This window comes from Camelus bactrianus, chromosome 31 (genome assembly GCF_048773025.1).
Source record: "Camelus bactrianus isolate YW-2024 breed Bactrian camel chromosome 31, ASM4877302v1, whole genome shotgun sequence".
Taxonomy (NCBI): domain Eukaryota; kingdom Metazoa; phylum Chordata; class Mammalia; order Artiodactyla; family Camelidae; genus Camelus; species Camelus bactrianus.
The window spans coordinates 25,117,759-25,125,346 of NC_133569.1; the positions used below are offsets into that span (position 1 = coordinate 25,117,759).

General features: G+C 59.5%; 1 long non-coding RNA gene across 1 annotated transcript; it reads right to left on the reverse strand.

Moving 5' to 3' along the window:
* Nucleotides 1-348: 348 nt before the first annotated feature.
* LOC123615547 (uncharacterized) lies at nucleotides 349-7,315 on the reverse strand. Its single transcript, XR_012503413.1, has 3 exons — nucleotides 6,255-7,315; nucleotides 3,137-3,198; nucleotides 349-483 (listed from the first exon to the last, which is right to left on the reverse strand). It is a non-coding gene; the product is annotated as an uncharacterized LOC123615547 (long non-coding RNA).
* Between the last annotated feature and the right edge of the window lie 273 nt (nucleotides 7,316-7,588).

The window sequence follows — 7,588 nt, forward strand, 5'->3', positions numbered from 1 at the left end:
GTGATAAACCTGAGTTCTCCAGCCCTCCGAGTGTCGCTCGGTCTCTCGATGAGAATCAGGTTGCTGTCACACTGGGAGCCCTCGACAAACTCTGGTTACTACCATTAATGTTATCGCTGGATACGGAACAGCTGGGAAGTCACAAAGCCAGATGGGATTGTTACAGAGTCCAAACTCGTTCCGCTCGCTGCATGACAGGCCAGTAAATCAGGAGATGGGGTGCTGGGGCAAGGAATAGTGACTTTATTCAGAAAGCCGGCAGACCGAGAGGATGGCAGACTAATGTCCTGGAGAACCATCTTCCCCAAGTCAGAATTCAGGCTCCTTTTGTACCAAAAAGGCGACAGGGTGTGGTTGGTTGTTGCAAAGTTCTTGGTGTCAGAATCCTTTGTTCTTGCAGCTGTCCACATGGATCAGGTCATGGTGTCCCCGTAAAGCCTCCAGCAAGATAAATATTATTCTTTGTTCCGCAACTGTTTATCTCTATATGAATAGAAAAGTGTTACACCCTTTAAGATCAGAGCGTTGAGAATGGGCTCTCCTGTCTATTTCAGGCTAGAGGCAACAGTCTTTTGTAAAGAAGGGGCAGAACCAGTGTGACTCAGGACAGGAAACACAGCACAGGGTTGGAGCTAAAGGAGCAGATCTAATGTGGGGTCAGATTTGTTCTCCCCTATTACAGAATCAGCTCGAGTCAAGTCTCTGGGAATTTCCAAGCCCAGGGCATTTCAGGTTTCATGACGTCCTGCACTATTTCCACCCACTCCCTGCTCTGCTGCCCTTGAAGGAAGTCCTGAAGCTGCCATGGTCCTCCTTGGCAGGAAAAAAAAAAACTAATTATGATATGAACGGCTTGTATAAATAAGCAAGTGGACAGACAACAGAAGGCACTTCAGAGCAGGTGCTGAAAGGATGCAGCGTTTGAATTTCACTAACATGATGTTCAACTAAAGAAGCCAGATCCAGCCTCACAAGGTTCCAGGCCAGACGGACGTGAGCAGTGGTGTTAGAGGTCAGGGTGGTGACTGTCCAGACTGCGGTCCCTGGGGGGCACGAGAGGGCGTCTGGGGCTGGGGTTGTTTCTGGCGCTGATCACGTCTGGGTCGCCTGGTGAAAGCTGGCCATCACCACACAAACAACCTGTGGCCTCTCCTACATGGACACGATGTTTCAGTAAGGAGTTCCCCCAAAGGCCGTACATTGTAACCCAGGGGAGATCAGGGAGTAGAACCAGCATGCTGCGAGTAATTAAGAATAAGGCAACCAGAGCGAGTATTCTGCAGTTTGGTGCTGGAAATGTCACGGGAGCTGCTTAAACATTTACACGCTCGGTCCTGGCCGCGGGTGCCCCTGGTCCTGGTCCTTCCTCTGGACACACTGGTTCCCGTCACCACCACTCGATCAAAAGGTGACATCTGGTCCAGTGGGGGGCTTCGAGCACAGCCCCCTCAGCCCTGGTCCCCGTCCATCCCCATGTGGCTGCAGCCCCCGCCTTGCCGGAGCAAGCTTTGTGAAACAGATGAAACGATTAAAATCTAGGGTTTTTTTTTTAAACAGAAAAACAATACACACCAAGCTATTAACTGTGACCACCACTGGGGCCTGACTAGGGGAGATAAGGGAGGAATGTTGACCTCTTCAGTTAAAAAAAAAAGGAAAGAGAAGAAAAAAGAGGGGTTTTTTTGGCGGGGGGGGGGGGAGTCAGATTTATGCTTTATCTTTCAAATTAAAGATAATATGTTCTTAATATGTTTTAATATTTAGATGGTACCAACTCAATCTAAGTGACCCCTGAGAAATAGCTTTGCAGGAAATGAGACTGAACTTCACTCCTGGACCTTGAAGAGGGTCGGACGAGGGCTGGGCACCACACGGCTTCGCAGTTAAGCACATCTTACGTGAGTTAACGTGGCTCTCTTATTGTCTCAGAATGTTCTGGAAGCATCCTGTCATGCTTGTGTACGCTCTGGTGGTCTTCCCAGATCTTGTCTGTCAGATCTCAAAGCCGGGCGCAGGGAGACCCCCTTCCCAGCAGCCCTGCCGTCTTATGTTCCCGCACCCTGTGAATCCAGTTCAGAAGGATCTCCAGCAAAAGTGCGTGCGACGGAGGGTCTGGACAAAGCTCTGGTCGCTCTGTGGACTTACACATCTTGTCACTCAGGGAGCCACCCCGTGTGAGTCTGTGTGCACACGTGCGTGTCCATCCCACACGCCCCCCTCCCACGGAGGGGGACCTTAGTGCTCTCCCCTTGAACCCGGGCGGTGCGTGCGTGGGGAGGATGGTGGAAGGGATACCGTGTGACGGCCAAGATGAAGTGATAAACAGCACGTGGCTTCCCCCGAGCTCTCTGAGGACTCACTCGGCCACCATGCAGGGCGGAAGCCCAACCAGCCCACGTGGAGAGAGCCGAGGCCCCCAGCCCGCAGCCCCCAGCGGCTGTCAGCTCTGTGAGTGGATGGCCACTCAGACCGTCCAGCCTCCAACCTTCACACCTCCCAGCTGAAGCAGAGACAAGGTGCTCGCCGTCTCCAAGTTCCTGGGACCCGCAGAACCCACGGGCGTAACCAATGTTTGTTTTTCCCCTTAAATTTTCAGCAACACTGCGGACACCACATGGACAGTCAGGCAGACTTCAGGCTGTTCTGAAACCCGCCAGCGGTCCCTGGTAGCTGCTGAGGCCTGGAACGTGCGGGAACTGCTCTGCCCGCCTCGGTCCTCGCAACCACAGTAAGCGCTAAATGCAACTCTCTCCACGCCGAGGAGGACAAAGACCGGGAGAGGCCGGGCAGCTGGCGCACTGTCACCACCCCCCGGGGGGAGGCTGGCCCCTGACCCAGCATCAGCAGGCCCTCCCAGGGCCAGTCCCAGAGCTGCATCCCACGCGCTCCGGATCCCACAGCTAAGCCTGTGGGGACTCGGATGGCAAGGAGCTACCCAGGTCACCCGGCACCCCCGGGTTTTGCCAGCCCCACACCTCGAGCCACAGCACTCGGGCACTGGGTGGCCATCACAGAGCATCACGGGGAGGTGGCACAGGCAAGAGGGGTGTAGGTGTCGGACCCTGACCACCTGGTTTGAAACTGGACATCCCCACCCACCCTGTGACCCAGGAACTGTAACCTCACTGAGTCTCACCTTTCTCAAAAGGCCGGCAAGCTGCCCGTCTGTGCTCCGGAGCTGGACCAGTGCCACAGCCCCTGTAGGATGGAAGCGGACAGTTTATGCAGACCCGCAGTCGTGCCTACGTGGGGTGGGCACCCAAACCAGATGCCGGGAGATGCAGCCAGCGGGTAACAAGAGGCCCGCCCTGCCCAGGTGCAGACCCTGAGTACAGGCCTCCTGGAGACAGGGGTCTCCCGGGCCCCCACCCCACGCACAGGCGGGTGCCCCATCCCACCTGCCCCAGGAGGAACCCCCATTACCTGGTCAGAAAGGGACTTTTGGTGACCCCAGACATGAAGGTGCTTCCTCGAGCCCCTCCTGACCTCCTCAGTGTGCAGGAGGGGCTGCAAGGTAGCCACGGTGGCCTGGGAGCCCAGAGACTGGCCCCAGAACCTTCTGGAAACCATTCCAGCTCAGCCATTCTGTGGCTATTCGTCACCTGCCTGGACTGGATGATGCCAAGAAGCTCCCGGCACAGGGCAGGTGTCTCAACACACCTCACAGCACCCTCGGCTCCTAGGCACCCCCATCCCTGACAGGTCTGGTAGGGAGAGAAACTGAGCCTCTCTTCTGCAGGCGTGGCCAGCTCCAGCCCCTTGTGACAAGGCTGGGCCCCCGGCATGCGCCTGTCTCTCCAGGTCTCTCCAAAAGGGTGGTGCCAGCCCAGGGTGGGGTGTCTGTGCGGCTTTTCTCGGGGGCTTGCTTTACGGGAAGAAGAATGGAGGCCCATTGCCCTGAAGTTCGGGGTGTGCTCTCCGAGTTTCATGCATAAATTCCCAGCTGCTTGCAACCAACAGAGGAGGCTGGGGGGTGGCGAGGAGGGAGGACTCCGTCCAGATCCATCTGCTCTGTTCCTGGAGAAGCGGGCCTCATCAGCAGCTCAGGTTTGCACCTTGAGCGCATGGAATGGACTTTCCCTGTTTCAACCGCACAGGGCCCTGCAGGACTTCTGCTCCTTCCCTGCGGCCTCTTGCTGCTTTTTGCACGTTTTCTTTGTCCCCTTTCCTTTTTAAACAGGACCCCTTAGTCCTGGAAACCATGAAAATGCTCCTGGGTGTCCACACCTCGGGAACTGCACACACGGGGGTGCGTCGTGTGCGCGTGTGTGCACATCTCCCCGGGACGGAGTCCACGGCTTCCGCCAGGTCCTCCGAGGGTCCGTGACCTTGCAGAGGCTGCCCCGCCACGGGTGAGTGGTTTGGCTGGCTGCGTATTGCTGTCTCTGGGACCATCTTTTCACCTTTTTTTTTGCTTTACCATGGGAAATGGGCAGACTGTTCCCTAAACGAGGATGACAAGGCCCACCTCCTTCCCCACCCTTTCTGTCTCCCACCCTCGGGGCCTTCTGTCCGGGTTCAGCCGAGCCCCTGAGTGCGAAGCGGGCCAGCAGGAATGGGCTGGGTGCTTCGGGCCCCAGTGTGCACCCCAGAAAGCAGCTGGGTACCAACATGCCCTTGGTATTTTCAGGACCACTCAGCGAGACCTGAGGGAGTGGCCGACTTGCTGTTACTTGCCACTGAGGGGTTGCTACGAGGCCAGGTGCCAGCGAGGCATGGGTCCGGCCCCAGAGGGCTCTGCTCCGTACAGGAGGCCCTCACGGATCCCGTGGAAAGCGGCAGGACAGACTGGCAGCAAACGCACGGGGACTCGAGGACAGCCAGCTCGCTGGCACGTGCTCCTGCCGTGGACTCCCGGACGCGGTGGGGAGCCGTGCTCTCAAACTCCCTGGCGAGGCTGCGGGCTGGCGTTTTCTGTTATTCCGTTCCAGGGCCTCGCAGACTGGCGCGCTGGTGGAATGCGTTGCTGGGGCGATGACCACGGGCTTGCGTGCAGCCTCCCAGCTATGGAAGTGTGTACTTACACCCGAGTTCCGTGTTTACCCCCCAGGGGCCCCGGAAGAGTGAGCAGCCCCACGCCAGGCCCACACCAGGCTCTGTGGTGCCCCCGCCCCGAGGGGGTGGGGCCGGCTCTTCCCTCCACTCCGAGAGGCGGAGCCAGCCCAAGTGCTGAATTCCTGGGGCCGGTAACTTGGCCACTTCAGCCCGCTGTGAGCTCAGACTCGGCAAGCTTTGGTTCCATAAAAAGACCCTGGACATGGAGATGCCAGTGCAGGCAGCTGAAGGGGCGGGACACAGCAGGTGGGCAGGGTGGGTGTGCAGGCCCCCGCAGCGGCCGCTCCATCACAGAGACCTTCCTGGGGGCCCCTTCGGGGGGCTCCATGGAGGGGGATTACTGAGGTGTTTTGGAGGAAAAACAGGTGGGCGACAGGTGGAGAGGGAGGGAGGGGAGTTTCAGGAGGGTCAGCACGTGCAAAGGCCAGGAGGCCCCAGGGCCAGTGATTCCCATGTGATGCAGGAGGGGACTATGGGCCACACAAGCCCCTTCAGGCTCTGAGTCACAGTCAGTTAGCCCTCTGCTTCCTCCAGTAGCAGGAAAGCGCCCCTGTGGTCAGCCCTTCCTGTGTCCTCTCTCTGCTGGGGGCTCAGCCTGCAGGAGACACTAAACACACATCCCTGCCCTCCCCTCCCGGTGGTTTCAGCCTGTGGAGGTGGCTGTGATTTTCCCTCCTCCTTCAGAGGGAAGGACTCTGAGGGTCACTTCCAGGTGGCTGGCCCAGCCCTGTCATCTCCCTGAGCCCCCTCTCCAGCACCCCAGGACCCCATGACCCATTCCCTAAGCAAAGGACAGGGAAACAACAGAATCGCATTGGTGTTGGAAGTGGGGCCCGACATCTGAGTGCACACTTAAAACCCTCTCCTGTGGGTCTTTGCACACGCGGCATCGGTCAGGCTGGCCCTGGAAGTCAAGGGGTGACTGATGGTTTGGGGTGAGGCAGGCAGAGCTGTGAGCCTTCGTGCACGAAGACCTCGCCCCACATCCTGCAGCTCCAGGGCTGTCTGGTGAGGCCCTGGGAGTCATTTAAGGTGACTGACCTCCCTGCAGGAAAGCATCCCCACCCTGCAGGACAGAACGAAACTGGGGTTCTCCCACAAAAGGAGTCCATGCTTCGGAGCGTGGTCCTGTCTGCCTGCCTCTCCTGTGACCCAGCCAGTCCTTCTCAGAGACGTGCAGAGCAGAGCTACCCCCTCACCTGCCTCCCCACGCAGTGCAATTCGGATTAGGCAGATTCCAAAGGCGCCCGGCCCATCAGCTTGGCAGAGGCTGGACTGGGACCACTCGGCGGCTAAAAATGGCTGTTTCGCCCGTCCCAGCTGAACGAGGCGCAGGGTCACATTCCTGTCATAGCTGGAGGAGGTCCAGGGCTGACTTTCTCTGCAGCTGCTCTCCATGGCAGCCTCCCGGCTCCACCCAGGCCTGGGCGAATTCCTCACGCCCAAATCAAAAGCAGGATCTGCTACAGACAAGAGCCTGGGGTGGGGGTGAGGGGGCCGCCCACAACGGCAGCGCCGACAGCCCCGCGGCCCACGGGGAAGGGGGCTTGGTGTGGAGTATGCACTCCGCCCCCGTACGGTGGCCGTCACGTCACCCTGGCCGCCCAGACGGGGAGCCCGAGGCCGAAGTGGGGTGTCTGTGGCCCACTGTCCCTGATCCCTCACATCCCTGCACGTCGGACGCCAGGGCAGTTCTTCCCACGTGGGCACGTCCTCCCCCGAGAGGACACAGAGTCAGCATGGCGACGGCCTCTCCCCACTGAGGGGGTCCTTGTGCCTCCCCTGGAGTCTGCTGCCCCCGCCCGGGGTGTGTGGCCCCCAGACTGCACACCAACAGCCCGGCAGCTTCTTTCCGGTTCACGGACGCTCGTTCCGGAAGCTCCAGGCCACCCCAGGAGGAGGGTGGCGGCCCTGTGGCCGCCACGTTGGGAGGGAGCCCAGACCGCACATGGTGGGCTGGTCCAGGCCCTCAATCCACGGGAGACGCAAGTGTGGGTGACCCAGCCCCCAGCCGCCCATCATCCCCGCAGGGTGAGTCTTCCCACCAGCCCAGCCTGAGCTCCCGGCCTCTGAATCCACGAACGGAGTGAAATGAGGCTGATTTTGTGCCATTCAGTGTGGGAACTGTGAGTGTCTGGTCTCCAGCAGATGCCTCACACCCCCTAGGCCCCCTGCACCCCACCTGCAGCCGAGCCTGAGTGCTTGGAAGTAAGGAACTGCCAGCATCATGATGCCACAACCCTCCCCTCGAGGAGGCCGCAGTCAGGAGGATGGAAACAAACCTGCAGATAGCCAGTCACCCACCAGAACCGCAGCCCTGAGCACACGTAGAGAGGCACGCCCACTCCCGCACTCCTGCAGCCAGAGCCGGAGCAGGGCTCAGGGCACCTCGGCACCCGGGAGAGGCCTCGGGCCAGTTAGCGAGCCCCCCAGCCCTACGGGGGACGCCCTGATGCTGTGGAGACGGGGACGCGGACGCCGCTCCGCAGGAACTGGCAGCAGGCCCAGGCAGGAGACAGGCGGTCTGCAAATG